This window comes from Oenanthe melanoleuca, chromosome 3 (genome assembly GCF_029582105.1).
Source record: "Oenanthe melanoleuca isolate GR-GAL-2019-014 chromosome 3, OMel1.0, whole genome shotgun sequence".
NCBI classification, from domain to species: domain Eukaryota; kingdom Metazoa; phylum Chordata; class Aves; order Passeriformes; family Muscicapidae; genus Oenanthe; species Oenanthe melanoleuca.
In genome coordinates this window covers 53,992,598-54,000,731 of record NC_079336.1, presented here as the reverse complement: position 1 = coordinate 54,000,731, position 8,134 = coordinate 53,992,598, and positions in this window count along the sequence as shown.

Sequence of the window (8,134 nt, the reverse complement as noted above, 5' to 3'; positions counted from 1 at the left end):
ACTCAGCTGCATCTCCCTTCTGCATCACTTACAGGGCTGACAGAAAGCTAAATCAGGGAAGAGGTAGACTAAGGAGTTTTTCTGGGGTGAGCAGGAATAAGAAAGGGAGAACAGCAACAGCAGAACATACGTATGTCTTTGGGTTAGAGGACCATTATATTGCCATGGGAAGTATGGATGTAAGAAAACACTTTGTGTGGTTCTGTGGATAGAAGTAATTTTTTAATCAAAAGAGTATTTAATGTAATTGCAGGTTTCACGTGTTGAAATCAGTTCTTGCCTCATTAGAATGTTTGCAGTGTGGTTAGTCAATTTGCAGATATATAGATATATAGGTGTATACATATCTACATCTATATCTATATATCTATATCTATATCTATATCTATATCTATATCTATATCTATATCTATATCTATATCTATATCTATATCTAATCTAGATCTATCTATAAATAGGTCTATAGATATATCTACAGATATATAGATCTATAGATATATAGATATCTATATCTCCTTGGAAATCCAAGCAGCTTTTCTCTGACTTCTAGGATTATGTTTAAAATAGCACCATGGCTGTTGCTATAATACAGCTTTATCACGTGCACTATTTAAGTCTGCCAAAATAAATGGGGATATAAAGGAAAGAGAGGGATGGTGGCTGACTGAGTAATGTTCAAACTGTCAAATTTCTCATGAACAAATTAGCTGATCCTAATCTACTTGACATTGGGAAACCATCCAGGATTTTTTTTATTATTTGGGGTTTTTGATATAAGATGACTTTTTATTGGAACTGAAACAACTGCTTCCTTGGCTCTGATTACATCCTTCCTCACCACAGAGTGCTTGGTGGGGCAAGCAGAGAGAACTTTTATCCTTATGCATCCTGCCTGTGCATCAAGACAAACGGTTTGAGGAATAGGATATGAAAAAACTCTTTGCTGAAGGCAGCCTGGAGAAGAAAGCGTATGGTAGGCTGATGCAGATGTGAGAATGCTAAAGCTTTGCAAGAAGGTTCAGCTAGAACTGAGCCATTCCATCATATAAAAACAGTCATAATTTTGTTGTGAACCTTCTGAAACTGAGCCTTTTCCATCCATTTGGAATAATTATGTGCTCTTATTTTGTCCGTGAACATCTTGGATCAAAACCCTGACAACAAATGTATAGAAGATAAGTCCTAATGTAAAAGACTTCTGTTGTCATGTAGCTGAGCCGTGCTGGTTTTAAATTGTCATGGGAAATCTCTGGCTGTGCATATGATATGCTTAAATGTGGTGCTTGGGAGAGCTCTTCAGAAGTCTGCTCTTCAAGTTTTGTTCCTGTTCCAGTTCCAGGAGGCTGGTCCACCAGCTCGGCTTTCTGGTTGAAGAATGAACAATTTGTTACTTAAATACCTTTGGGTTACAGATTAAAAGTGAGGTTTGGCTAAGTATCACTGGATGGTTGCTGGATGCTGGGGAACTAAAAGACGACAACCAGAGGGAAAAGAAAGAATCTCATGTCTTCTGTTCAGAAACAAAGACAGAGAAAAAAGAAAACCCTTAAAGGGGGAAAATTAAGAGTTACAGCAACCACATATTAGAGCTAATTGCCCGGACACTTTACGAAATTTGATTTCAGTATGGGGGAACTTAATTTGCTCTTGGCAACAGGGTAGAATGCTTAATTCAACTTAACAAAAATACGTTTTTTGAAAGAGGAAACAAGACTGACAGAATTTTGGCATGTCAACAAAAGGCAAGAATACAAAAAGAAAAGGATTAGTGAAAAGAAGATCAAGAAAGGATCAAAAATATATTGGCTAGAGTCCAGGAAACATTGGTTACATTTTATAAGCAAAGCTATTCTTCCAAAGTGTGTAGAACAGAGGAACTAGCTGATCTTTACCTAAAGCAATATTGGCCACCCTGTGTGCTAATGAACAGATGTCCCCATAGGAATCAGAAAAGCGTTGATCTCCGTACGGTAACCGAAATGGCATAAACTGCCAGGTCTACATGCATTTTCCTAAATGGAAAATTCAGTACGGACTTGGACATCCAGACTGATCTATAAATAAACAGCACTGCCCATATATTTAATACAATACAATAAAATGATTTTACATTTAGTCTTTCTTGGTTTTTATTTCTATTTCTTGCAACATAAGGACCTGAGCCACTCCATAAAATGGTCAAGCCTAATAGAAGGAGAATTTTTTCCATGTGATGTCCAAGTGTACTGTGGCAAAACCAGTGCCACAGGACATCAAGGAAATCAAAATGTAGATTAATTAAAAGACATCAGTCAAATCAACACAGGATGAATTCATCAGGAGGTTTCAAACTGAGACCCCCCCTCATTTGCTAGTGGCCAATGCAGATGAATACTGAGCTAGATCAGTCTTAGGTCTCACCCAGAACAAACACTTTTACAGTCTACTCTTGCACTCCTAAGACCTGATTTTGTATCTGCCATATTTTTCTAACAAACAATTTGGGAAAAATTTACTCTTAGCTGCTATTCCCAGGTGAAGCTTGGCAACTAAATAAATAAGCATTCTGTTATGAAGTCAAACAGATTAGATCAAGACTGGCTAAGATTGGTTCAGTTAGTAATTAGCTGCTTCAATATCGCACTGAAAGGGACCAGGAGTGTTCACAGGGACAGCAGTAATAAAAGCAACAAATAGTCCCAAACCTGATGGTGTTTTTCAGGTGGTTGCAATTATTGATGTATGCCTTGAAGAAGAATAAAAATTCAGAGCAAAATTACTGAAGAATTATCTGACTTTTGGTGCTGCCCACATAAAACTTTCATGTTCCCTGTGTGTAATAAGGTACAGAATTAAGAGAGTAAAAAATTCTTCCTGAGGTATAAACTAGGAAAGGTATAGTTTATTTTATTCAAATAATTTCTCTGCAAAGCAGATTAAATTTGAATCACTTTCCAAAACTATTCAAAGCTATTACAAAACTGAATTATGTCAATTTTCAAAAGTGTAACCTGCAAAATTTGTCTGTATATCTTGATACTGCTAGGATACATTTTTACCTCACCTAAATTCAGATCAGCTGGGAGAAAAACATTTAGGACAGGAGACTGTGGGAACAGTCAAGAGGACTAGTAATTGTAGGCCAGTCTTTCACTGCTAAACATGGACACTGCTAAATGCATCAAATTACTTTGATTTAGCTAAACTCAAATGACCCACAACTGTCTCTTTCTGATACGAAAAAGCTTTTTTTTGGTTTTGTTTTCAGTTTGTATTACCTCATTTGGAAATGGATTCATGGTTGACTGGGAAGAACCTTCTCATACTTGATAGGAAGTTCAAGCTATTTTTATCTGAGCAATGATACTGGCGTAAGTGAGTGGCTCAACCTTCCTGTGTAAGTAAGGCAGGAATCACAACTCAAAGGCCATGGAAGTTACCAGGAGTCATCATGTGGTGGCATTCTGGTGGTCTGCTGCCGTGGATTCTGTTCCCAAGGTTCACTTCCTGAGAGATGACCATCACCACCAAATTCCAAGTAACTTACAGCCTGAGATGGAGGAGGCAAGATCGATTCTCTGCACTAGAAATGGCCTTCCAAGATACGAGGAGCAAGTAATGTGAGCAATCTTACCCAGTAGAGACCACTGGTATGGCTGTTTAGAGGCTTAAAAAGAAGAAGAAAACTTAATCACAAGTTTTTAATATGAAAAGTTACCTAAACTATATATTCACAAGAAAAAAAAAAAGGTTTTGAAACAACTAGAGATTGTTATGATTGTTATCAGACTTTTAAAAATGGCAGTGAATCATCAGAAGTCACTTGCAGTGACTCATATTGTGGTCAGAACTTTCATATGTCAAACAGGTATTTTTCTCAAAGAATACCTTCTCACGTTTCTTTGTTTATATTCAGTTATTCAGTCTTTGTCTTTAGTCTTCTCCATGAGTCCATGCTATGAACACATTCACTTCAGTCTGTCACACTAGCTAACTGTGCAACACTATGTTCTGTACCTGTTCTGGTTCAGCTACTGTAAGCTTTGGATGGTCAAAGACAGCTCAACTTGCCTTTGGATTACAGTGTGTAGGTACACAAGAAGAACTCTCTTGCAGATTGCTATGGGATGGGTTGTGTGGGCTTCTGCTCAAGCACTGAGAGCAGATTCTCCACCTCCGGCAGTCTGGCCCTAAATCCAGTGCCCAGTGAAGCTCACTCGTGTTTGATTTCACTGAGCTCTGGACCTGGATGCTCCTTTAGATTGTAGCAGCCATACTGTTATTTGACAGTGCCCTCAATAACATCATCAGGATGATTTTAGTTGTCTGGACCAATGCTAAGACACTTTTAAGGAGAGGGATCAGTTGTGCTCCAGACTTCCTTGTTAGCTCCTGGCTTTACTAACTACCTGTGCAATGGCAGTTCTTAGAGGTTCAAAAGCAGCTAGGTGGGTAGGATTTTATTTTCCTCTAATGCACTCTTTAGTATGGTACCATGCTACTTCCTTCAGAATATGCACCTGAAACCACTTCACCCCATTTTCAATAACACCTGTTAATTATTTGGTAATTTTTTTTATTTTGACAACTTTCTATTTGGCTTGAGTTTTAGAATACTTTTCTGTATTGTATATAATATGGCCATCTTCAGAATTTTTCCTTTTTTTACTATTAGTGAAGAATTGTACCAAATAAATGTGATATATTAATGTTAATCCTTACAGATACATTTAGAAGATGTGATGATGTAATAAAATGAAAGGACCAGAGTTTCTCTGAATATTTCTGTAGAAATTAAGAGGAGTCAGGAGCACTGGCTAATCTACAGCAGTGACCAGGCTGACTCCCATGGCCCTTGCTAATGCTAGTCTCATTTACAGTTTTGTACTTTGTTCAACTTCCCAAAGCTGAGATAGAGTAACACTTGAAGAAGTGGCTGGATTTGAGGAAGCAGTCATTTTGAGATGCCTCTTCTGGTATGCTAGAACAAAACTGTGGAGACTTGTAACAGTGTGGTCTATGGATGTGTTATCTCTGTTCTGTTGTTTGACAGGCTTTTGATGCTGTGATGACTCACAAAAAAAAGAGTTGGCAGAGAAGCCACGATGGGCCATGTGCCCCACTGGTGATAGCAATGAAAAAAACAATGTCTTGGACTAAAAGTTTGTCTCAGCCTTTGTTTCAGAAGATACCTTTTGTTATCACTCTTTGCTTTGAAACATATATTCATACAACTAATTATGCTCAATTTTGGTCTTGTACTAATATATTGAAATGCCTCTGTGACAGTTATTCTTTTTTAATTAGACTTGAGATTTTTGTCAGCAGTCTAGAGAAAATTGATAATGCTAATCAAACTGAAATGATAATAAAATTTTCTGTGTACCTATATGGCAAGTGCTGTAACTGTACATTGTATTTGTTTATGCAAGTAAACATTTGAATGTTTAGAACTGATGCATATACATATCAATATATTCCTTAGCTATTTTGTACACATACCTAATTGCATTTAAAGATATTATGGGGTATTTATTCATGCATATGCCTATTGAATATCTTACTGCATGCTGAATATTTCTGATTGTGGGGAGGTTTTGTATTTGTAATTAATAGGCAGCTCCATAAGCAAAGGAATTGATGGCCTCCTGAAGATTTGAATTTTTTATACCTTAGCCATTTTGACCTGTCTCAAGAAGAATTTTTTCATGTATGACCTGGCAAGACTGATGTGCTCTGTGGTCAGCCAGAAGGTGCAAGTTCATTGGACAATAAGGCAAATATTTATTTGAACTGCTGAGTTCTTCTTCCTTTTGCTCTTCTGCAGTATTAATGTACAATGGTATTCCACTAAGGAGTTCAATCCCAAGAAGCACTTAGAATCATAATTATCTTTGGCATACTTGCCATATTTTCAAATGTCTAGAAACTGGCTAGTGAAATCAGAAGGTATGGGGCAGGAGACATGAAAAGGACAGACAGACCTCTGGACAGACCTCTGGACACAATCGAATGCACAATCAAATACTCATTGCTTTAGGATTTCAATTTAAAAAAAAGACGAAAATTTATGACGTTTCACTTACAATATCTATGTAACCTTTCAGTATCTCTATGACAGAGTTTGCCCCAGATCTGCGGTTACCCTGGAATCCATGTCCTGAAACTAAGTTCAACTGAAAAAGCAACAACTAAAACAACAAAGTGTTGTATGGCATTACTGTTGCAAACAAAACCTTCCAAATAGAGAGCAGTAAATCAAAGGTTTTTTCTACTTGATCCTAGAGAAAGCCTGATGTAAGAGTAGGGAAACCTTAAAATCACATGATGATATGGGCTATAGATACAGTACTCTCACACAGTAGTTCCTCTGATCTAGCCAGAATGACCTATAATTCTCTTTGCTTGGGTTGTTACTGCCTTGAAAAAATTCTTAAAATTTCTGGTAATTTTTTATCTCCTTGGCCTAACTTTAGTCTTTTTTTCACTTTTTTCTTGTTTCTAGTATTCAAGGTCTCTTAGCACCTGTTGAGTGTCTCATTTCCCACAGTTTGTGCCATCATGTGATAACACCAGCTGAAGGGCTGCTTCTAAAACAACAACCGCAAAGGCAGACTGTGGTTTTGAGAAGGGCACATTTTGCAGAGGGTGACATCCAACACTATCATGATGCCACCTGCATCTATATTTGAAGTAGTATCAAAAGTAATATGAATCATGTCTGACTTTGTATAAGTGTCAGAGGTCCAGTGTAGAAATTTGAAAAGAAAATTAGCTGCTTTTATAAAGGAGTAAGTTACTAGCAAGAAAAAGAACACATTTTAAGCACTAAAGTAAATTACCTCCACTAGGATAATTTGAGGCCCTAACCTATCATCACATACCATGTCTCCTACTCCTTAGCTCTTTCCCAAATACAGCAGCCCCAAACTCTGTACCGCATTCCCATCCTACCTTGTGATCCCAGTAGCAGCTGTATACACAAAAGGTGTTTTTGCTTGGAGTTGCCCCTTATTCAAGTACTGTGAACGTCATCTTTCCTAAGACCTCATTCCCTGCCATCAGACACAATGAGTGAAGAAGGAAGTGACACCTGCTGCCTACTTGAGAAGAAAACTCACCACCCTCATGGAAGACTTATGATTGGGCAGCAACTGTCAAAAACTCCTTCTTTCTTCCCCAAAGAGCCAGACAAAACTAGGATGGTACCAGTAGGTATCTTTCATTGTTCAAATATTTCAGATAGAAGGGCTGGGTCTTTCACATCACTGCTTTCTCCTAGAGGATATGATACCTTTCGAAAGAAAGGTACTGCCAAAAAGGCCCCCAAGCCATGAGAAATGAAAAACCAAATCTGACCAAAAGATGGATGACTATTTAAGGAAATGCTTTCTACTGTCCCCTCACATGAAAGGGAACAAGGAGTGGCCACCTCTGTCCACGTGAACCTGCAAAGACAATTCAATGCCATAAAAATTAACACTAATCTTGAATTCATACTGAACAGGCAGCTACATAGCAGGCCTTGATATGCTACTCCCTGACCTCACAGTTCAGAAATAAGTTTGCTTCTAATACAGCTTCAGAAGACAACTGCATAGAGTTATGACCAGCATAATTCAGATCAGAATAATATACTCTCCTGTAAATGCTCAGGATTTTCAATTCTCAAAATGCTACTTTGTCGTATTATTACAATTCAGTGATCCCATGATTAATTACACCAGTTGTGGATGTTTCCTCAGATGTCACTTTCCCTGGGATGGACAACACCTGTCCATTTCCTCAGCAAGGACAGTCAGCCCAGCTAGCTGTTAGCCTGCTTTAAGGATAGCTACCACACCACATATTTACTTGGGAGAATAAACAGGAAACAAAATATACGAGGACTGGGATGCAGGTTGAAAATGCAAGAATACACATCTTGGGGATCCTGAGGCTATGGTGTACGAGCTGTGTTTATTAGATACTCAGGAGTCAAGACAAATACATGGGAAGAGTGGAGTGTGTGGAGAGGGAGTGTTGCATAAATGACAGAGAAGTAAACTATAGATGAAGAAACCTAAGAGAGTGGCTGCAATCTTAGATAAAGGTCACAGAGCTTTTTCTTACATGTGCAAGTAAAACAGGGTCAGAGCTCACACTCGTGCACCCT